The sequence below is a fragment of the Crinia signifera genome, chromosome 1 (genome assembly GCF_055691185.1).
Source record: "Crinia signifera chromosome 1, ASM5569118v1, whole genome shotgun sequence".
Classification (NCBI taxonomy): Eukaryota; Metazoa; Chordata; class Amphibia; order Anura; family Myobatrachidae; genus Crinia; species Crinia signifera.
In genome coordinates, this window is record NC_139217.1 from 134969501 (window position 1) to 134978380 (window position 8880).

Consider the following 8880-nt stretch of genomic DNA (forward strand, 5'->3'; position numbering starts at 1 on the left):
GAGATCGACACAAACTATTGGTGCGTTTATGTGATCTAGCATCTTTTATTCAAGGTGTACCATTGGTCAAATATGGGATCCGGGTTTTAAATATATAACCATGGGCCCCATGCGCTATTTTATCATATAAAGCGGTTCTATGACATAAAGCTGAATTGATATGCTATATCTGTTATGACCATTGGCGCTTCTGTTTCCTCGATTTTATGTTTCTCTTTTGCTATATTTGTATGCATATGACAGCACTTTTGCACTGCGTGTCGCATCCTATATGCCAGTTTTTTTAACACATGTTTTTTAACATATCTTTTCACATTTTATCCAATGTAAGCTCATTGGTCTTATTTTATTCACAGCCTGAAATCCCCCGGTGTGTGCACCCCAGCCGGGTTGTGAGTCTAGCAGGAGACGTAAGCAGATCACCGCCCTCCTATGGAGGTGCGACCTGATGTCACGGGGACTCCGAAGCTGGGACACTCCCCCGGAAGTGGGGCGCACCGGTCCCGGGGAACTGCGGCTACACGAGTGCACCTCTGGCATATAAGGTCGGCACATACAGGTATTCTTGTTATTCTTTTTGCACAATCACTATTGCACTTTATTATTGTCCGTCTTGAGAAAAAGGCTTGTATGCCTTGAAATGTTGACTACATGTGACAACCTTTTTTCCACCACTTAAAATCATTTTTCAAGTCCAGCGAGTGCCGCTCATCTTTCCGGAGGGTAACCTTGGGATAACAGTATCTATATTCATGTATAGTGAAGGCACCCTGGCAGGCTGACCTTTTTTCCGAGAGTGCCAAACTACAAGTTCTCTCTCTATATATATATATATATATATATATATATACAGAACAGGTGATGGCGGCACTCAGAGTCGATCACACAAGGTTTAAGTGCTGAAAACTTTAATCTACGTTTCGGGGTACTAGACCCCTTCGTCAGGATGTAAAACAGTGGTCACACAACTTGTATAAATACATTTACTTACCCAGGAAGTCTTCCGTCGGTCTCCATGCCCGGCCCGTCCTCCGGAGTACGCACTCCCCCACTTCCGGTTTCTGCTGACGCGTCCAACGGACGTGACGGAGCCGGCCTCCGGCCGGTGCCATAGCAACGGGACTGACTTCGGACGCACCCGGAAATAGCTGTAAGCATACGTGCAAAAAACATGCAAAAAAACATTAGTGAAATATACAAAAAACATTGTTACATGTTGTTATGGTAAAAACCTATTATGGCTAAAATACAATTTCTAATAGGGTGCTGTGCTAGAACAGTGGATCGGATGACTGCGTTTTAGGAACGCAGAACTGTGCGTGATGTGTACCTTCGTGTGTATTTGTATTTAGATGGTGAGAAAAATATATAAGGTTAAACACCAAAGATGGGAAAACATATATCTGTAGAAAAAATATCCAGCAGCGTGTATACTAGTATGGTTCCCCGTGGCCTCTGGATCAACCAGGACCCGCTATATTGTTGGTGTGGGCATAAGTGAAAAAAGGATTTTTTTGTGAAAAAATAAAGGAAAAGATAAAAAGCCTTTTGGCTGGCATCACATCCCAGTGTTGGACAGGGGTGAAATTACACTCCCAGTACCCTCACTGGGTGCCCATATCTGACAGGGTGGTCTCCTAAAGATGCTAAGAAAAATATCTATTTTGAGTTTGATAGAACCACTGAGACTCCACCTCTCGTTGTTATAGACGGGACATTGTGTATAAATACAAGTATGCAGCATATAGCTGTATGCTATCCATTTTCTGATGTCCCTGATATAACCTGTGGGAGAGATTAAAATGACCAAAGAATGTTTATAAGAAATGTACCAAGCCCAGTGAGTCATTTAGGCCCCTAGGGATGATCGTGTCCAGGCGGTGAATCCACCTGGACTCTAATTGCAGTAATTTTTTACCTCTGTTGCCTCCTCTTATTTTTTCTGGCACATGGTCTATTATTTTATACTGCAGGGTGGCCATGCCATGTTTCAAATTCATGAAATGGCGTGCCACCGGTTGTTCGCTGTTCCCTGTGGCTAATGCAGCTCTAATGGCCGTTCTATGTTGCGCCATGCGGACTTTAAACTGGCATTCAGTTTTGCCTACGTAATAAAGTCCGCATGGGCATATGATGACATATACCACGAATTTTGTGGAACAAGTGAGGGGCCAATTTATTTTGTGCCGTTTGCCTGTGTGCGGGTGTGGAATCGTATCGCCTGTTTTCATGTAATTACAGGTGACACAGCCCAGACACCTGAAGCATCCGTTCTTACGACTGAGGAAATGAGATGGTTTGGGATCTTTGAACAAGGATACATCTGTTTTCACTACCAGATCTTTTAAATTTGGGCTGCGTCTGTAGCTGGGCCTTAATCGGCAATTTTTGAATGGTAACTCTGCATCAGAAGTTATAATGGGCCACAGGGTTTTGGCTTTCTTTCTGGCTTCCTGGCTGTGGATGTTATATTCTTGTACCCAGGGAATCATGTTATCAGAGCCTGTTTTTTGCGGGGGACTAAACAACTCTTCTCTGGTTTTGGATCTCGCTTTAATGCGGGCCTTTCTGAGATCCTGGTAGTGGTACCCTCGCTCCAAGAACTTATGTACCATGATGTCCAGTTGTTTTTCAGTCTCTTGTTCATCACTGGTGGCACGGCACACCCTGATGAACTGTGAATAAGGCAATCCCTGGGTTGTTGCCCGAGGGTGGAAGCTGTCATTACGCAATAACGTATTGCGGTCCGTGGGTTTGGAGTAGATAGTGGTGCTGATGCACCCTTCACTAACCCTGATTTTTAAATCTAGAAAATTAATTTCTTCTCGGCTAGTGGTCATGGTAAGTTTTACTGGACTATCTGAGTCATTCTGCATCCTAATTAATGTAAGCAAGCTGTCCTCTGTGCCCGTCCAAAACAGGATGAGGTCGTCTATGTAACGAAAGTATAAGCTGGTGTAGGGTACAGCAGCTACATTAGTCAAAAGCAGGTCACTCTCGACTTCCCACATGTACGCGTTGGCGAACGACGGGGCTACCGCCGAACCCATTGCGCACCCTGTGGTTTGTCGATAGAACCTGCCATTGAATAAAAAATAGTTATGCAGCATGGTAAACTCAAGGAGTCTGATGTAGAAATCTACATCAGGTCCCACATAGTGTATATTGCCAGTGATGAGCCTCCTGACTGCTTGTAGCCCCGCCTTGTGCGGAATGCACGTGTAAAGGCTGGCCACATCAATTGTGGCCATGATGGAAGTCTCTGGGAGTGTAGTAATCGTCGCCAATTTCGTGAGTAAAGCCCCTGAGTCTCTGAGGTATGTTGGCAGATTCTGGATACATGGCTGGAGGTAAGTATCCAAATAAATTGTAAGTCCCTCACAGATGGAGTCCCTAGCGGACACTATAGGCCTCCCCGGAGGTTTCTGGACATCCTTATGGATTTTGGGAATACTATAAAAAATGGGGACCACTGGGTATTCATTGAACAATTTATTAGACACTTGTGTCGAAATGAGTTGTTGGTCCACTGCATCCTTTAGGATTATCTCCAATTCCGCCTGATACTGCTTAGTGGGGTCAGTTGTTAGTAACTCGTAGGTATCAGAATCTCCCAACAGTCTTTGGCATTCACTGATGTAGTCCTTGGTATCCTGGAGGACAATGGCTCCTCCCTTGTCCGCCCCACGGATAATGATATCTTGTCTTTTACCAAGGGATTGTAGAGCAAGCTGTTGTGCATAAGTCAGATTGTTTTGGAACTTTTTGGTACTTGCTTTTCCTTCTTTCTCCAACATGCAGTTAAATGTTTTTATGGAGGGGTTATAGGAAACCGGATCGAATCTTGACCTGGAACCAAGCTTCTGTATGGTGGGGGGTAGAGCTTCCTGGTGGGAGTTGGCCGGATTTTTAGAAAAGTGCTCTTTGATTTTAAGAGTGCGGTGGAACTTGAATGTATCTATCTTCCATTGGAACTCGTCCCGTTTGCATGTTGGGACAAACGAAAGTCCCAACATGCAAACTAAGTTCATCCTGGGACAAAGGGGTGGAAGATAGATTAAACACCGCATTGGTGTCTACTTCGGCTGTCTTACTCCTCTCCTGCCGCCACTTCTGACCACCACGTCTGGTGTAGTTTTTCCTCTGCCCCTTCCCCTTGGCACCCGGCCGACCCGGGTGTTTGCCCCTAAAGGGTAGGTTCAGGTTGACTTGGGGGTATAGGCGTGGTGTCATCTGTGTCGCTTGCGGAGGTACTTGTGGGATTTTTTTGAAAAGGTCTGCGTCGCCGATATGGCGGGACTGTGGACTGCTTATTGCCGCCTGGCATAGTGCCCAGCCATGAATACACTCTGTGCTGAGCATAATCCTGCTGCACTTTAGTTAGTTTCTCTCTCTTGTAGCGGAGCAGCTCCATCCGGTACTGATCCAGCTGTTTTTGTAGCTTGGCAATGTAATCCTCAGTTTTATCATCCTTAAGCTGGGTGAGATGCTCAGCTTCAAACTGGCTGACCTTTTCTTTGGTGATGTTATGTTCTTTAGTGGCTTCCTCTATCACCAATAGAACTAAGTCCATCGAACACTTATTTAGGATTGATATCCATCTTTTGCAAAACTGGACGCTGTATCTCCCTATGGTGGGCATGTTGTGCACCCGGAAGCCCCGTGGGATCTGAGAAGCTGAGAGTGTCAAAAGTGTCGCATTCCAGCAGGAACGCTGTGAAGTCCTGGCTGTCAGGGGCTGATGCAGCCATGCTGGTACTCACTGTGGCTGATGTAAAAACACAGGAGAAGATGTTCCGATCACTGCAGAAGAGATCCTCCTGGAAACAGTAAATGCTTGTTTAGCAGTCCGGGTGCCTTGAGAGAACCTTGCACTGGAATAGATGCAAGGTACAATACAGTCCAACAATATCTCCGGCACTCCGTTGCCCCGAATCCCGGGGTGTCTTTGCCCTGGTGCCTTCCGTGTGTGGCCCAGCCACCAAAGATACAGAACAGGTGATGGCGGCACTCAGAGTCGATCACACGAGGTTTAAGTGCTGAAAACTTTAATCTACGTTTCGGGGTACTAGACCCCTTCGTCAGGATGTAAAACAGTGGTCACACAACTTGTATAAATACATTTACTTACCCAGGAAGTCTTCCGTCGGTCTCCATGCCCGGCCCGTCCTCCGGAGTACGCACTCCCCCACTTCCGGTTTCTGCTGACGCGTCCAACGGACGTGACGGAGCCGGCCTCCGGCCGGTGCCATAGCAACGGGACTGACTTCGGACGCACCCGAAGTCCCCTCGCGTCCCCTCGCCACGCTTCGGGCTTGGTGGCTCGCTGCGCTCGCCACACTATTCTATTCTCAACTCCACGCCGACGTGGATAGTGGGGGTATGAAAAGGTCGTAGGACGCGTACCGCCGCCCCTCGCGAGCTTGCTGCGCTCGCCACGCTTCGGGTTCACGTTTATAGTGGGGGGGTGGCGTGGGGGTGCATTTAACTATGTAAGCACCCATTAGGGTGCTTAACATTGTATAAGCACCCATTAGGGTGCTTATACAATGTTTAATCGCATCGCATCGTATGGCATTGTATGCCATGTACAATGGCATACAATTTCAAAATTGTATGCCATCGTGCACTATCGTACGATATTGCGTCGCATCGCATACCATCGTATGCGTTATGGTATGCGATGGGCGCCGCCAAAATACACAAGTACCTATATTCACAATCCTTTTTAACTGGCACTCCAAGTAGTATGCAGGAGATCAGGTGCACATCCGGTAAAACAATATAAGTCCAATGAAGAAGGCACACTGACACATCCAGAACTGATGGTAACAAATCAAGTTGTATTGGACATGGCTGACATAGTCATAGCTACAAACATTAAGTGCTTTTGGGGAGTTCTACCCATCCTCAGGATGATAGCCCACAACAAAGCTTTATATATATATAGGGTCTGCAGACAGTTCTGTTCCTAATTGCTCCACACGGATCAGAATTTGAACTGTGATCGATTCTCCACTCCACACTGTCTCATATTCATTTAAACCAGCGGATAGTAGACATGTAAAATCGCTTGGTTGGACTGGATATACTGTATGGGACAGTCGTTTTAAATTGGACCAAGGTATCAGTAAAATATCTGTCCGTGCCCTGGTTGATTGGTTGAGGAAAGTGATCGATACTTTGCAATCTTAAGCCCTACATAAGTACATTTGGATACAAAAAGTATCCCACCCGTGAGGGGAAAGTCACTCCAGCCCTCCCTCTTTTGGAAGATATTACGCTCTATTGCTTGCGTTTCCTTCGATACCCCTTTGAGGGGAACATTAGGACTTATGGAGTACTGATGAAATTACACGCCGGTACAAGCGTTATAATTATGATCATTGTTAAACCCCTGATGAAGTCTTTGTAAAGACGAAACGCGTTGGGTTGTTGACTATACGTTTCCAAAAGAAATACCATCTCCAGATGTGACATTTGAGAAATTTTTTTTTTAATAAAAATACACTCTGGTTTTACGATTACTAATTGTATTGTATTTAACTGCTATTGGTGGAAGTCTGAGCTGGTGGCTCAAAGCGCTCTCTAATTCCTGCTTTCTCTATTTCCATTACTGCCTCCCACTAACAGGGGGGGTTTTAGAGTAGCTGCTTACACCACTAGGGCGCACTTGGGGTCACTCTTTTGATATATATATATATATATATATATATATATATATAATTTAATGGATTTTAGTAGAGAGTGTCGTCTGACCCCCTGGATATATATATATAAATATATATATATATTTGTTCCAGCGCTCAGCACTTCAGTATTCAGTTTGTAGTTTAAATAGTTGATGCGCCCGGTGCCTCTCCAAGGATATGGATAACTTTGGTTTGTAGGATGGCACTCCTGGTCTTATGTAGATTAGGGATATAAGAAAACTTTCAAGATATCAAAGTTTATTTCAACGGTGAATGTGCAGGTACAGGTATTTATACAAGTGAGGTAACCTCGTGCTCAGGGTGTAGGTGCATGGTAGTGACATCATCAGTGGGAGACACCTCTGCCAGCTGCCAGGTAAAGTACAGTGATTAGCATATATTTACAACACAATGGAGATGGTATACAAATAAAAGCATTAGCTAGTTTCATTACAGGATCTGCAAACAAAAGATATAGCATCGCATGATAATGTGCAGAATTTGGTTAATTGACAGGATACAATGTTACAGCGAATAGTATAGGGATGTTGCAATATAAATAAACAAAACAAAACAGAAAAAGCGACATTTACAGAAAACAGTCCAAAGACAGGTATTCATTCAAACCATATGGTGCTACTGTGTTTAAATTGTGAATCCATTTAGTTTCTAACCGCACAAGTTTTCTTGCACGATCACTGTACCAGATGATTGTTGGCTTTGCACGGCTGATGTAGTAAGCCTATATACCAGCATTCCACACATACGTGGACTAGAGGCTGTGAAGAAGCTCATCACCGATAACCCCTTGTATGAGGGTCCGGAACCTTCCTTTTTCTTGAACTTTTATCTCTGACATTGCATTGTAATGACTTTCTTTTTAATGGTGACTTCTATCTTCAGACGCTGGGATGTGCGATGGGTTCTTGCGCAGCCCCAGCATACGCAAATGCCTTGATGTTTTCTGTTGAGAATGAATTATTTTTCAAAAATGCCTAATATTGTAATAACATTATTTTTTACACCAGGTACATAGATGATGTTTTCATACTGTGGGGTGGTACCAAAAATGACTTTTGTGACATGATGAATGATGTTAATTCCATAGATCCCGACATCAAATTTACTTTTGAGATACAAGAGAAAAATATCCATTTTCTCAACGTTAATGTCATAAAAAACTCCAACAAACTCCAAACATCCATTTTCCAAAAACCCACTGATTGTAATAATTTATTACAAGCATCCAGCCACCACCCAGTACCTCTAAAAAGAGGGATACCTCAGAGTGCACAGGATATGCAGTGACCCAGCGGATTAACTCATCCAGCTAGAGGCTATGACCAAGAAATTCTTACAGAAAGGATATAGTAACAAACTTCTACAAGAAGCTAAATCCAAAGCCCTTTCAGCCCCTAAACAAACCCCAGCAAGATCAGCCAGTAATGATAAAAACCTTAATTCCATTATATGGGCTAATAATTACACTACCAGCAGCAACAGTCTGACTAAAATAGCTAAACAAGCATGGCCAGTAATACAAGCAGATCGTGACTTGTCAGCCCTACGGAATAAATCATTACTTCCTTGCTACAAACGGGGAAAAAACTTAAGAGACAAATTGGTCCACACGGACATTACCAGATATAAGCAAAACTCTGTCACACACTTTCTGTCCAAAAAGAACGGGAATCACAGGTGCCTTGGATGCACGACCTGTTCATACCTGGAAATCGGGGATACCTTTGTGCACCCACACACGGGTAAAAAAATCCCCATCCGACACATACTTACCTGCACTAGTAAATATGTTATTTATTTTTTATGATGCCCATGCGGGCTATATTATGTGGGAAAAACCGTTTGCACGTTCAAAGAATGTATGGCCCAGCACCGCAGTGCTATTAGGCTTGCCCTAGAAGGTAAGAAAATAGACCAACCGGTAGCTCAACATTTTCAGCAGCATAAACATACACTGGCATCTTTATGATACAAAATGATTGACACTGTTCCTGAAGATATAAGGGGCGGTGATCGTGCAAGAAAACTCTTGCAGTTAGAAACTAAATGGATTCACAAATTAAACACAGTAGCACCATATGGTTTGAATGAATACCTGTCTTTGAACTGCTTTCTGTAAATGTTGCTTTTTCTGTTTTGTTTTGTTTATTTATATTGCAACATCCCT